The sequence below is a fragment of the Strix uralensis genome, chromosome Z (assembly GCF_047716275.1).
Source record: "Strix uralensis isolate ZFMK-TIS-50842 chromosome Z, bStrUra1, whole genome shotgun sequence".
NCBI lineage: Eukaryota > Metazoa > Chordata > Aves > Strigiformes > Strigidae > Strix > Strix uralensis.
In genome coordinates, this window is record NC_134012.1 from 1,745,092 (window position 1) to 1,760,897 (window position 15,806).

Here is a 15,806-nt window from a genome sequence, read left to right on the forward strand (position 1 = left end):
ATTTAAATGTATCTCTTGAATGTATTTGGCATAAAATAAACTCAAAATTTGTGGGGAAAAAAAGGAATAGAAATAATTGGATTCTTTGATAGGAATTTAGTCCTGGAAACTGTCTGTATATTCATTTTTTATTTTTATTCTTATTATAGATAATAAGATTATTAATAATTTGATTGAGGTCATGTAATCTACTCACCTGAACAAAAATAGGTGTTTCAAGAATAAAGTTCAATTTTCAGTACATGATTTTGTATATTCCTTGCTTCAGCTGATAATTTTACAACCATCCAAAATATGCAAGAGCTGCACAGTTAACAGTGCTAGAACTACTTGTAATGATTTTTTTTTAAGGAAAACTGTGGAAGCTTCTATTTCACTTCTAGCATGTTCAGTGACTTGGTTATCAATAGGGGGAAGAAACAATGATAGAGATCATTAAATTAAAAAATAAATGGCAGTCTCTGTCTTGTAAACACAGTATCTGACTGACTCGAGTATTTGCAGAACCACAACAGAGCATCCGTTATGCGGTTCAGCATAATTTTATATTTTTTGAATGAAGCTATAGACTGTATTTGGAAAATTGAGACATCTTAGTACTGTGAAATGCATACCGGCTTTTCCCTTCATTTTTGGGTTTTGCCTTGGTTGTGTATTTTAAATAAGGCCCACTGAATTGGGTAGTAATGTTTTATTAAAAACCGGTTGTTTACCTCACAACCATTATTGCAGAAATCTCTCCCTAATCTCAGATGTGCAGGCCTTGTCCCCAGCTCCCTCATCCGTACCTGCTTTGTCTGTCATTTATAATAAAAGTCGATCACGAAGGATGGTTAAGATGGGGCCATTCTTTTGGAATAAGAAAGAGCGATAAAAAGAAATGAAAGAGTAACACGGGTATCAGTATGGTGATGTGACTCAGAAAGTCTGTGAACTTATTTTCCCTGTTAGTGTCGTCTCTTTCACTTCCTCAGATTCCTCAACTCCTCTTCTAATCCACCTGTCATGTGGCTGGCACTGTAAACATATTTAGATGTCAGATTACCATTGAAATACCTTAATGCCGTTAAAAGTGTGCATCAGTTTCTCTGTGACAGAAATAATGTCTTCCTACAGCTCTCAACCATGAGCAGAAGCTTCTGGATAATGCTTCTATGCAGATACATAGTTATAATAATAATAATGTGGAATGTTTATGATATGATTTCCCTTAGTCACACAGTATGCTACGAGATCTCTCTTAGTAGATCGTTTTAAAATGACACAATTCCATTGTCAATAAACCATTATCAATGTACCATTCTCAATAGACAGTGTCATTAGCCAGAGTTGTGAAATAAACTTTTCTTTCAAGTATCTTTCCTATATTCTGTTGAAATTAGACTTCTATACATTGATATGTATTTAATAAGAACATTTCATTATTTTTTTTTCCTGGTACATTTCCAGAGCTCTAGCATGCAGTGAAGGTTTTATAGTCAGTGTGCAGTGCAGCAGATGTCATTCCATTTGCCTAAGTCCTGCTGACATTTGGAGTTGTGGATTAATTGAGCTACAGAATGAAATTTAATTAAAATTAAATACAGACTTGGCCATTGTATCTGTTCATTTTTTACACTCTAGTGTGTACATTTGCAGTCAGCGCCATAGTTAATTTGTTTAATCAGGATGCTGTGTGGGAGAAGCTGCACTTTGTTTTAAGCTAAAATTGTGGCAGATGCCAAGTGGAGCATCGTTTCTATAATTTCATGTGATACATGTCATGTAAATGGTGCTACTGATGTGCCTCAGAGCAACCTGAAGGGTACAGATTATTCTATTTTGAAGTTATTGAAAAAGAAAAGCCTATGTAAAAGGTGGTGTTTGGTTTGTATTTTTTAAGGCAAAGATCTTGTTTAAACTGATGTTTTAAGTACTCTGCTAATTTAGCTAGCTTATGAGGAAATATACTGGAAGTGAAAGAATTACAAAAGTGCAATTTATTTCTCTCATAAAATGCCATTGTCAGAATCTGTTTAGCGTTGAGATAGATCTGTAAGGGAAATGTCAACAGAAGGCATTAAAAAATGCCAATACTTGATTGTAAGAATTTTTTTCCCGATAATTGAGTAGGTATATATGTGGGAAGCATTTAAATTTTTTTTTTCTTCTCTCTGACCATATTAATAGGTAGCAAATAAATACTAGGTAAAGTAGAAGTCACACTGGAGGGAATATTTATGGATTCTGTCTTTATGCATTTAATTTGGGTCCATCTGGAAACACTTACTTCTGCTCTTTTATATGTAGGTAGCACTAATTTTAGGTATTCTGACTCAATCCAAATTTGGCCTAAAGCAGCCAAAGTAGATGGTACAAGTACCTCTCCGTGTATTAAAATAAAGAAGACATTAGTAGATGCCGCCCTGAATATTGCATAATAAACTTAGTGACACATTTCTACTGTGAAAATTGAGAACATAAAGCCTCTCATTTATAGTTTACTGAATGAACGGGCTTTTTAAAAACTGAGTCTGTTTTTTCAACTTTGTCCTTCATTACTACAATGAAAATTGTTCAGGCGTAGCGTGCTTTTTGAAAGTCAGTTGAAATATCAAAATAAACCAGGATATTCACTCAGTTTCCAATAACTTTAGTTCAAGGCTTCCTTTAAACAGAGGAAGTGTCTTTATATTTAATATATAATGAAGGATTTCTCTTCTATGGACTTGTCCATTCTCCACTTGAATCCACTTAAACTTTAAGCATCCGCAGCAACGTGTAACTTCACTGCACATTGCATGAAGAAGCCCTCTTGTTTCTTTTTAAGCTGCTGCTGTTCTCTGAGCTTGAGGCCCACCAGCTCCTGCACTGGAAGAGATGGTGTAAAGTGGATTCCCTGTCCCTAAGTCCATGCTGCTTGAGGTGTTATGGATTTTTTTTATATCCTGCTCTGCCTCCTCTTTTCCAGCCTGAACTAATCCCATCTATTTTTATACCTTATTCAGTTCTACTGTGTCGTGTTTGTTGGTTTTGGGTTTTTTTTAGAGGGATGGTAGAACCAGAAATGCATATCGTATTCAACATGTGAGCAAGCCATGGATTTATATCCATTGCATAGTATAATACTCTTACATATTTTCCTGCTAAATCTAAATGCTTAAATCCTAAGACTGATTTCCACCCCCCTCCCTCACCCTCCCTTTCTAGTCATCATTGAACTTACATTTTCCCAGGACTATTTAAGGCCTCAGGATCTTATGCATGGTTGGTAATGACCAGCTCAGAGCCCATCATTTTACCAGTACAGTTAGGATTGAGATTCCCTTGTACATAATATTTATCTTTCTCAATTTCATCTACCATCTTAACGCCCAGTAGTTCCTCGCTGTAGGGGCTTTCTCGATGTTTGCACCATCAGTTCTTGACTTCAGTGCTTCTAAGTGTGTTGTAACATCAGCAAACTTTGTCATCTCACAGGTTGCTCACCCATTTCTCGTTGTTTATGAACAAGTTAAACAGCGTGGGTCCTTGTGGCGTTTCTCTGGCATGCACCATGCAATCTGACCATCCATTCTTACCTGTCTCCTGTGTTTTAATGAGATTTATCCAAGTCGCGACCCTTTCTTTTCCACCATGGCTGCTTAGTTTCTTTACAAAGCTTTGGTGAAAGACCTTGTCAGAAGCTTTTGAAAACCCGAGCAGACTACATTGAATGGGTCTTCTTTACAAACCTGGTTGTTGATACATTTGTCACACATGCCTTCCCTTTACCAGGGGTGGGCTGACTCTTACCTGGTGTAGCAATTTATCTATCTGTATACAAGTTCTGTTCTTTATTTTAGTATCCACTAACTGGGTGGGTGCATTCTTGAGGCTCACCTGTTTGCAGATACTCCCTGGAACACACCTCTGAAATGGGTGGCATGTTTACCACATTCCAGTCCTTAATTAAATTACTTTAAGTGGTAAGTTGCACACTACAATTACTGGTTCAGCTATTACATTCCTGAGTTCCTTTGAAACTATAACGTGAATACTGTTTGGTCCTGGCAATTTGCTACTTACCTTTTTTTTTCCCTCTGTTTGTCACATAATGTTTTCTAGTGACATTTGATTTGAGATAAATTTTCTGCTGAGACCTTTATTAAGAAAGCTCCAAGTGTAGGAACCTTCTCAAGTTTTTCACAGTTTGTTCAAAAGAAAAAAAAAAAACCTGAAAAAAACCTGTGACACTTGCACACTGATGGTCTTCTAGTTGTGTGAATATTGAAGCAGAATTCCTGCTCCTGATGTGGTTGAAGACACATTATTGTAAGCTTTTAATGGCTTGAGTGGGCCGTTACTCAAAATGTCTTCTAGACTGCCTCACTGAGTTTTTATAACTAACCTACTACAGTTTATGGTACTTTATTTTCAACTTTCAGAATGACACCTCCTTGCTTTTAATAACTTCCTTTCCCCTCCTGTCTAATTATTTTAAGATCTTCTTGCCATAGCTGTTCTCTGAAGTGACCATTTGCTTTCTGCTTCCAACAAGATGCCCCTTGTCTTTCTACAAGGGTCTTAAATCTACAAGGATTTAACTCACTTGCTGCCCCTCATGGGGATATAAAACTTTCCATCTTCATACGTAGCAGAGCTACAACGCTGCTGAAGTTGAGCACAGCTTTTTGAGGTGAGGCACCGTTGTGCATATTTTGGGGGTTTGTCCAAGAAGGTTGAAGTCTAGAGCGTTGTCGCTCTTGTTGCAGAGTGGATTTTTGACAATAACATTTCAAATCAAGTCTGTTGTTGCACTCAAAACCAAGTCAAAGGTTGTTTCTTCTCTCACGGGCCGCTAAACAGACTGCTCCATCAATCAACTGCTGACCATGTCTACAAATTTAGTCATATCGTCAGGTCACAATGTGATATTTTTCCAATTCACAGTGTGAGAGTAGCCTGAGTCTCCCATTACTGCAGCATCCTTGCTGTCTGCTCTCCCTCGTCATATCACAGTCAGTGTCACCAGTTCTGGTCAGGCAGTCAGCAACATCGTTCCAATACTAAGTTTTTCCCATTTAGGCCTTGAATTTCAATCATTAGAGGATCTATCTTTCTTCAGACAGCTGCCGTCAAGACCAAATGTGTTTGGTTTCTGTAAACAGGCTGAGCCAATATCCCAGCTAACCTGGATTCTCAGCATCCCGCCAAAAGCTCTTAACTGCAGTGTCTATAAAAGTAGATGTATTCTGAAGCTTTATCCCATATAACATTGCTTTCCTCTTCTCAGTTGTAATCACCTGAAGTTTGACTCCTTCTGCTGTTCTTATTCTATCTTACTGCTCATTTACAGAGTAACAAACAGGAACATGGCACTTTAGAGCAAGGACAGACAATGCTTCTGAAAGACTGTCCCTACCTTGGCATTTACAGTCAAATCCAGAAAATGCCCTACAAATAACTGAGTTTTTTTAAAGCATGTTAAAAAGCATTTTAAAAAGCATTAAAAGGGCTTACATGTGACTTCCTTATTCACGTGGTAAGAAAGGGATTAGCCAAGGGGTTAATGCACTACTGATGCTATTAAAATGGTGATGTGCATGTTAATAGCCCATGAATTATGATTAAAGAAGGGTAGCTGTATAAAAGTAGGCACTGTTTTGTGAACTCAAACCTGAGAGAGAGTGGAGAAGTAAAAAGACTTCACCCTGAGGGATAGGAGAACCAGTAACACAGTAATTTGGAAGGGGCCATTGGAGTAAAAAAGATTCATCCGTGTCTGCACAAGAAAGTGGCAGTGACCAGTGGGCACATCACCGCATGAGAGAGTCCTCTTACAGTGAGATATGTACTAAAATTTGTGCTTTTTTTCAGTCATGGACATGGAAAAGAAAGATCTGGTGATCATATAAATGACATATGTCAGGAATGCGTAACAGTCTGGATGACAAACATTGCAATAACAAGAATTATTTAGAGGATGCTGGACTAATAAAGCTGGGTAGTCACCCAGCTGACAGAATGATGGGTTTGAAAGTGGAGAGAGATTTCTTACAGGGAATAGAAAGATTTTTTACCTAAATTCCAAGATAATAACATGACATTCAGAAAGAGGTAATAAAGGGACAGTTGGAGAGAAGACACAAAAGAAATTAGGCAAGGGGTTTTATTTTTGAGGCAGTGGTCAAAATTGAGTACTAGGACTGAGAGGAGAAACAGAGGAATGATACTGAGAGTAATAAAGGTTTAAGTTAGAGGTGCAATTGTGAAAGAAAGAAGGGGAAGACAGAGACAAGACGTTACAGACACAAGCTAAAGATACCAGAGAAGAGCATTCAGTAGTAGAAGGGACATGTGAGAAGACAGTCATGGCAGCAGAGGTGGGAAAGACGCTGGAGAAGAATAAGGAGATCACAGTGCTGAAGATGGGAGTAGGAGGAATACAGTGGATATATTTAGGGGTGTTGTTATGTACAAGTTATTTAGCTTAAGAGATGCAAGAACACATATCAGGAATATTTTAGAATTTTTTTAACTGTCAGAAGGGGAGAGGCTAGTGATCCACCATGGCAAAGAGCCTCTGTTTAGCAAAAGCCAGTATGATGTGGTTTTTTTACCTCGCTGAAGGGAGGCGTTGAAGGACAATCTTCAGGGGAAGCATCTTTCTGGGTATAAAGACAGTGGTTCATTTAAACCCACAGCACAGTAGTCCTGTGTAGAATATTTAGTTTGCATACTTTTTTCCAATTATAGCTGTTTTATTCATGCAATATCTGTTGTTTTAAAATTTTATCAGTCTATTAGTGTCAATTATCTTGTGATCTTGAGCTTCATAGTAACTATTCACTGATTTTCCTTTTAAAGTTTTAAACTGCCAGTTGGAGTCATTGTGTGCCTTTTCGTTCATCTATTCAGGATGGTAAAATAACCTGCATTTACAACCGTTACTGTATTGCAGGCATGAAAAGTTTTGGATGACTTATTTTGCAATCTACATATTTTTTAACTTCAGAAATGAAGTCGTCTGCTAATATTGAGTAGTTAGCCAGTAATTCTCCATGGATCCATTCTTCACTGTTGTTCATTTAGGGGCAAAACTAATCTCTCATCTTTCCTCGTTGCAAGCTTGCAAATATGAAGCTTGTTTAAACAAGCTTTACACTCTGTTTCAGCTGAAAGCCAAAGTAATTTTAGTGTCTGTTTTTGATGCTTACAACTTTCATATATATAGAAGCATTACTCAGTGTGACAGAACCTCCTTGTCCTGTCTTATACCCTGGCTCATGGTGCTGCGGGAAATACACAAGATGCACTTTCACATTAAGAATTGGAAACTATGATAATGTGAGACAAAAAGTTTCCTGCTCCTAGTCCAATTAGAAATTGATAATCTACATGTATTATACCCCTTTGTCTAAGTGATATAGAGTCTAATACCTCTGACATTTGCTGCAGAAATGGCTCTGTGGGGTTCTCTACTTCACATAGTTTGGACTTGCCCCAAGATTATTTAATTATGGAAAAGAAATTTGTGCTGTCATTGAACCAGCATTGGAGATTTCAAGTGGAACCAACATATGCTAAGCTTACATGAATTATTAAACCAGATTTAACTTAGACTTTTTCCTTTTACACCTTGTGGATGGCCGTGTGCCTAGTCTAGAAGATAACAGTCACAGCAACTGCTCCTATCCTGGAGTAACTATTGTATAAATACAAGTAATTCTGATTTGCTTGTTTCAAAAACAATACAGTATCAAAAGAAAAAAATGGAATTTCAGAGCACCTCCTAAAAGTATGTGATTGAACAGGTAGTCTTGAATTTGTGTAAGATGGTCTTCCAAGGATATACTCTTGTTTTAATAGATTTTGTCAGGTGAACACTATGGGAACATTTTTCTGCTGTGTTATTCAAGATTACACTGTTGGGCTTTAAAGTTGCATACTATCAGAATTGTTTTCATCAATCTTGAGAACTGCTACTGCAGTATATTTTATTTTCTGTTTTTCTTGTTCTTTAGCATAACATTATGTAATTCATAACTTATCCTGAGAAACTGTCAGGCTTTTGTTTTCTCTCTAATAAGTATTTTAGTTTGGTGACCTCTGATCATTAGGCAGAATATTTCAGAGGAGAAGAGAATGAAAGTCTGTGAGAAATGCCATTCTTTGATGCCTTTGATGAAGAGATGCTTCATGGAATCAGTGTGACACACAGCATGGGTGTAATCCTTGACTACAGGCTGACTTTAAAACATCATGCGCCAGCTGTGGTCAACTCTGCATTTTTTAAGGGCGCTTTGGGGCCAGACTTTTTAATGATGTAAAGACTATTGCAAGACTGCAGACCTTGTATTCTATCTAGTAGCCATAAGGCATGGCTTTATAATTACACAGATGCATTATCATTGCCTAGGCCATAAACAGTGCTAATAAATGTGTATGGACCAAGCAAAGACAATAAGTAGGATTATAACAGTATTCTTGTTCCCATCCCTGAGAATGGAAACGTGGAACTGTTTTTACTGACTCACACAGTACTACAAGTCTTTTTGAACAAGTTCTGTCAGATAAATATTATCTCACCATCATGAGGAATTAGTGTGTGTAGTTCTGACCATTTGTGAGGTTTTAAGAAATTTTCAGTTGTTTTTTCAGGAATGCTCAATGGGTATTTATAGGAAGTGTTTGTTTTTGTTAAGAAAATGATCGTTTGACACTGACGTGCTGGCATAAAAAAGGAAAATTTAGTGAAGAGGTAACTTGGAATTTCTAACATCCCCAAATAATTTTGGTTGTGTAGTTTGCTTTAAACTTAGTTGGGCTCTGCAAAGGCATAAAGACAATAAAAAACACTCACAATTTGAATCAGACCCCACAAAGTGATGAATTTATCTAAAGGTAATGTTAATTTATGGGGGTTTTTTCCCTCCTTTTGTTTGCGTCATTGCTTTTAAGTCTGCAGATGTGTGTGAGTCACATTTTCCTGTTAGTTTAAAATCTTACTTTTAAGAAAAATTAAAATTTCTTTTCTTCACTTTGGTAGAATGAACTATCTTGAGACTTGACAAATAACTATTGAAGCAAGTAATGCTATACCACCCCTTCGAGATGATGGGTAAAGATCAGATAGTTCCCTCTGTCCCCTATTTCCTTTAAGTGATGTCTTCTGCAGATGGAAGTGGAAAAAAATAAGCTTGCTTGTCCTAAGCTCTTCTCTTTTAGAAAGCCATTTTGACTAATTGAACTTTTGGTTCAAAATGTGATAGCATGTAATATTCTGCAGGCCTTATTATGATCATCTGGTTCAGTAAACATGCAGCATCCCCGGGAGAATGATGGGAGAAGCGTGTTCATTCACGTTAGGCCATTGACACGGAACCATTTCTTGACTTTTGTCTCATAGACCCACTGAGTGTGTTTCTCCAGCCGTGTCTATGCTACAGACTGCAAGAGACCGAAAATAGTATAGGGATATTATAAATGATGCACCTTAGGTACCAGAAACTTAAGCAGTCTGGAGCTCCTCTGTGCTGATTTTGGCTGAAGCAGAGTAAATTAGCCCACATGAAACTTGTGCTGCTGAGAGTAGTGCTTCTGGTATCCAAGTTAGTTAATCTAAAAATAGCTTTGGGAACTCGCTATTCTTTGCAAACTGCCATGTGGGCATGCATTTATTGTCTGGCGATGGCTGGGACGTGCATGGAACTGAAGTAGTTAAAGATCAGAAGATACTCTGCCTGTCAGTAATTTTAGACACAGTTTAAATGGTCAAGGTAAAATGTAGATGAATATAAATTTAATCCCCCTCCCAAAGATAATAGATATAAATTTATTAAACATCATAAATTTTATTTTTAAATGTTTATTTATTAACCATAAAATATATGTCCAATTAACTCTAAATGTATTGTGTAAAACAAATATTTACAATTACTATTTGCTTTCATATGCTGGTGTTTTGGTAGATATTTGTATCCTGCTGCTTTATGTTGGAAGTAGAAGTTTTGTTTTCATCTGAACTGTCTGTGCCAGTCTTCTGTATTTTGAAAGGATCAGTGATAGAAAAAAAAAAAAACCCAACCCTGCCTCTGCCAGTCTAATATATTGATATATCAATTTTTATTAAAAATGTGATTCATGAAATAAGAGGCACCGAATGTATGTGGGTTTTGTGAGTTAGATGTAAAATTACAATGCAGACTGTAAAAACTAGAGTTTTTCACAGTGATGGCATAAGAAATGTTATTTTCCACTGCTGTATGACAAATTCCTAAAATCCATATTGGGTTACTGTTTCTGTTATTTTCTTTGAAATACCTTTTTGAAAGCATCCAGTGGTCTGTAAAAGTGTGAACCAATCTGTAGACACTTAAATGTGTCTGCTATGCTTTGCTATAACTGTGACATAATTTAACCAAAGATAGCACAAATATCTCCCTCCATTTAAGAAGAGTGATTAGACTAAGCAAGCACGAATATCAAATTTATTTCACCTTTCTTGGTGGATATTTTGTTTCTAGAAGTGAAAGTGTTTCGATGATGTAGAGTACACTGTCTTGAGTAACTTCTAATCTGAAATGAAGACATGCAAAACTATTTTAGAAAGATTTTGAACCTCTCTAACTCTCTGCAGTTATGAAGACTTGCTGTATTTCTGAGCTATAACAAGGAGATTTTTGTAAAATGTTCTTCATAGTAGAACTTGTTTTATATAAGAAACATACTTAAAAAGCTAATTTCTTTTCTCCTTTCTGCACTGCAATCCACAAAGTGTGATTAATAATAGATTTAAATTTGCTAAGTGCATTTACTCCTTTGTGCCATCATAAAGAGAATCTATTACTGTAAAATTGAGGCTTAGTTCCAAATTGCGCCATTATGAAGTTTTCTTCCAGCAATGTTTTGTCTCTAATACACTTCCCTCATTGTAATTCTATTGCAAACCTGATGTCTAGCATCAAGTCTCACAATAATTATTTTAAATTGCTACTAGGAACAGTAGTCCTGGTGGGATATATTACTACCATTCTAACAAGATGAATTTCAATGCACTTGTAACCATATTATAGTGTATTATGAAAGAAAGAAAATCTTTGAGTTGTAGGTAGGCAAGCAGATTCAGAACACTGAAAAATGATTTTTGTCAACTTCTTAGCACCTCATGTTGCACTTTTATGTCATCAACTTAAATAAGTATTAATTATATATTAAACTGTGTGATAAACTATCACTATATAGTGGTTTTAAGTAAAACTTATCAATGAGATAGGGTGGAGCTTTAGAAATGAAATTGTTGTTTTGCTGAAATTACTGCTAGACTCAAAGCTTGGAATTCTCCTGAACTTGTGCTAAGAATAAGTACAAACTAAAAAGCAACGTAAACTAAAGGAGTGCACTGTAAGCGTTCATTTCACCACAACAGAAGCCGCGGAGCTCTGTGGCTCTGCTTCGTAATGAGATCGCAGATTAGCTCCTGAATTCATCCCACTTAGCCGAGAAACTTTAAGGCAGATCTTCACCAGTTGTTTTAAAAGGAGTACCCAGCTGATGTAATAGGTGTATGAATACAGTAAAGCACTGTCTATAGATTATTATATCGTGGAGTTCAATAATTATTTGCACACCAATATTCAATATCATTCTAAAGTTACAAACAGATAAATCTGTAATATCTTAATCTAAAATGAACCCTTACACAGCAGTACTCAAAAGACAGCTAAATCTTCCAACTTCCCCAATTTAATATTTAGAAAATTCAGAACAGAATGTTGTTTAAGCAACATTAAAATAACCTCCCCAGCAAACAAGAAGGCAAAACTTTTACATCACTCTTATGAAATGAGACGCGTGCCTGTATTTAGTTCACATGTGTGAGTTGTAATTAACACCTTAAAGCAATTAAAACAATGTGAAAGGTGCATGGTAGCAGTCATCATGGGAACACATGCCATGGTCTCATTTTCTCAACATCATTTCTGAGAGAAGGCAAACTGCACGTAGCACACAGCAGAAAATTGTCTGTCGCTCATCACCTTTTGGTTCAAACTGGGTGGGTTTCATGTTCTGAGTGTGGTGTTGGGAGCTGAGTCTAGGTAAGGAGCGTCTTGTCTGTGTATGTTCAGGTGGTGACACGTCCCCTTTGAGGGCAGTCGCATCATGTACAGCTCTGCCTACCATAGTGACCTCATCCATAGATACGCTGCACTTTTTTTGGGGAAAAAATAGTCTGGGTGATGGAAAAATGATTAGAAACAGAAAGTGCCCTTGAGTCTAACGGTCTGTTTTCTTCGGCTGCTCACATCCCTCTTCATAAATGTTTTACAATGCTTTCCTCTTCCCTCTCCCATTTCTGAATTCCAGTCTTTTCTGTGACTTGAGGAAAGAACCTACAGTCCAAAAGTATGCATTGAAGTTGTTTCTCTAAGGATGTGGCATGGAAAAAACTGTGTTACCTTCTAACTGCCAATTAATCTTCAAACCACTGTTGATTTAAAACAGTAGTGTAAAGAACTAGAGATGATTTTAGATATTCTTTACAGGATAGATTCTCATATTTCCTTATACATATTTCCACTGTTACTTTAATTCCTTGAATCCTACACTCCTAAGGGTGTTTAAAGCACAACACTTCTGTGTTTGCATTTTTGTATTTCTCTTTTTATATATATACAAGCTCACAGTTACCATGCCCAGGTTACTCATACACTTCGACAGAGTTACAAAATGAGATTGTAACATAACTGCATATCTTGTCGTCTTGACAAAATAAATTAGAAGAGGCAAAATGTATAGAACTCTCCAAATGCAAATGGCTATGACCACATTTTCACATTTGGCCATCACCTGCTGACTCATGTGGTAAGGTCACTGCAGCCTATAATTTGTTAAATTTGGTTAAAAGAGAGCTCAGATCCTCAAAAGTGGTGGCCTCTAATGCAGTGTGAAGTAAAGGTCTTAGTAAAGTACTTAGCACCTTGCAGAGCTGATGCCAGAAATGGAGAAGCAAATTGCCAGTAACTGCATCGCTGCCATTGGTGTTGCTCCACTAAAAATAAATACGTAATTTTACTTTTGTGCCTTACCAGCTTGAAAAGCTGAAAGTAATTTTGTTTGTTTAGAGAAAGCACAGAGTGAGTGGAAATGAGTGTCATGAGTGCAGAAGTCATGCAGCTCCACCAGTGTGCCACAGTCCAGTGCAAACGTACAACTTCTCAGTGGATGTGAAAATAGTTCAATAGTCCTATTCTACCTTTTTTTAATCTGCTTGAGCACTTACTAGGAGCGCTGGAAATTGTTTGTGACAATTTATAATAGACAGTCCTTCTAAAAGTTCTTCAATAGTGGTGACTTACACCAGCTATGCTACAAGTCAAAGCAGCAGCTAGTAAAGCGCTGTGTTTCACCCCTGCCAGTCCTGGCAGCCAAAAATCACAGTAATCCAGCTACCATCCATTAAATGTATCTTTCAGATACCCCAGTCTGGAAAGGCCGGGTACTGGAATAGTACGATATTGCCTTCGCACAGCTGTTTCAGCACTTCTTGAGGCAGAAGCACTACCAACCATTGTTTGAGGTTATTTTTCAAAGTTTCTATGGCACATTTTAACAAATCATTATATTCATATTAAGTACTATATGGTGTCTTTTTTTTTTTCCTTAAATTAATTTCAATGTATGGAGTTTAGCGTGCAGATGTACATTTTCAGAGATGATCCGAAAGCAAAAAAAATTTTTACTTTGGACTGGAGTGACTAATGGTGTACCTGGGAGTTTGCTGCTAGGCAGAAGTCAAACTGTGAATCTCAGATATTTTCTGATAAATAAAAGGTTACCATTAATGCTAAAAAAGGTGTATTCCACACCACGTTTCTTTATCCAGCAGAGGCTGTTGGAGAGAGATAAACAGAATTTTATCCAAGGCCCTCTGAGTGTTAATAAAGTAAAACCAAACATGCATAGTGTTGCTGAAAACACTCTTAAGTGCTAAATAAAAAATTCTGTCAGAGTGAGCCCATGTCTTCACCTCTTGGGATTGATCGCATCCTTTGGCTTAAAATATGAAGTAAGCTTTAATGAGGAATTGAAATTAGCTTGGAAATTTTTAGTAATTCTTACTTCTTTGAACTTAGCAAAAGAGTAATTCATTTGATAGTTCAAGAAGTAAGGCAAGAATATGTGCTGTTGAAATATTTTAATAGTACTTAACTTGCCAACACTAGATGGCAAGAGACATATTCTATTTAATGTTAAGAAATTACTATGTGAATTTACCAATATGTGTATCAACTCCAGTTTTCAAGAGTGTTGAATGGATTATTGTCCAGAGCTAGATAAATTTGAATTCCACGGAGCTGAAATGTTGGAAATTAGCTGCATGATATATGAACCCAAATAATAGTGTTCCTGACGTAGGAAAAAGTGATGGAAATTAAACATCTAGTTATGCACAGTGTGTCTGCACAATGTGCTGCATGCACCGCATGTGTTAGAATTTCTTCTCAGTTCTTTTTTTAATCTTTTATTCATAGCATTGCAGGTGATGAAAAATTTATGCCTTGAGTCTGGCATTGAAATTAAATGCAAAATGAAAACAGAAGCAGTTTATACTGACAGCTTAAATATCTTTATCTAGCATACGGTTGCACTATAAAAATCACTGGGTGACTTTTAAAATCTCCCACGTGCAAAAATGCAAACATTGCACAATAAAGGATAAAGTTAGGACTCTCTGTATATTAACAGAAAAGTTTCCATTCATTATTATTCACTACTAATTTTTCAGAATTATTTCAGAATGTCAGGTGAGCACGAATACAGATTCCTACGCAGTCCAGCTACTGACATTATTACATGACGTAGAGAAAACAGTTGGGTTTTGCATTACATTTTATGAAGAGGATTTCTATACTTGCCTTATTTTAAATTGAATGAAAGGCATACATCTTGTACTTGCATAGTGCTAGAGTGAAAGGTTAATTATTCAGGTGAATCAGTTCCTGAATTGTGACGGTCATAGTGCATGTATTCTGTAATAAGTGCAGGATTACTAAGAAACGTATGTATATTTTTAAAGTGGCAATCCATATCACACATACTTAGAAAAGTATAAAGTAGTTTTTTAAAAAACAAGTTTTACTGTAGTAACTTTAGCCATAAATGACTATATTTAAAATGCTGGTTTATTTCGAGTCGTTCCATCACTTTTTGAGATGCATACCTGCAAGGTGGGTTTTTGGTGTGTTTTTTCTTGTTGTTGTTGCTTTTACTGTTTATGTAATGGCAGGTCACTAATTATAATTTTAAAATTAAAATGACTATTAAAATACTTGCTGTGAACTTCCGTGAGTAGTGCATTATTGTGCATCGTGAGATTGATGTACTAACACTAAGAAAAATCATAGTTTTAAAATATTTTAATAACTGATATGTGAGATGCACAAGTCTATTTGCAGTCATGTAGGGTACTAACAGTAAACTGCCAATTACATTTTCATATGTAGAAGCCTGTTCTCCACTGCTTACCAGTTTTACACGCGGTTTCTGATTTGTGGCTTTTTACAATGCCTTATATAAACGTTAGTGTGTATAATTATGCAGATAATTTTATACAATATTAATTGTGCTAAGAGTGTACTGAAAGTCTGTTTAATTCAGTAATTCATTTGCATTTTAATGATTCTAACAGCATAAGGTTACAGAGTAAAATTGAAACATCTTGATGACTGTTACTGCAGTGTGAAAAGAGTTGAAGCTCTTATTTTGTGCTCTTAAATCTATTAAATATATCATTAGCAAAATTCACATTTAGAAACGTTTGAGAACACACATTCAATGAGTTA

At 36.3% G+C, this 15,806-nt stretch overlaps 1 protein-coding gene across 3 annotated transcripts in view; it reads left to right on the plus strand.

The window, feature by feature from the left end:
* The window catches only part of KIAA0825 (KIAA0825 ortholog), a 217,365-nt gene that overhangs the window by 149,092 nt on the left and 52,467 nt on the right, over positions 1-15,806 (plus strand). The window lies entirely within an intron of this gene.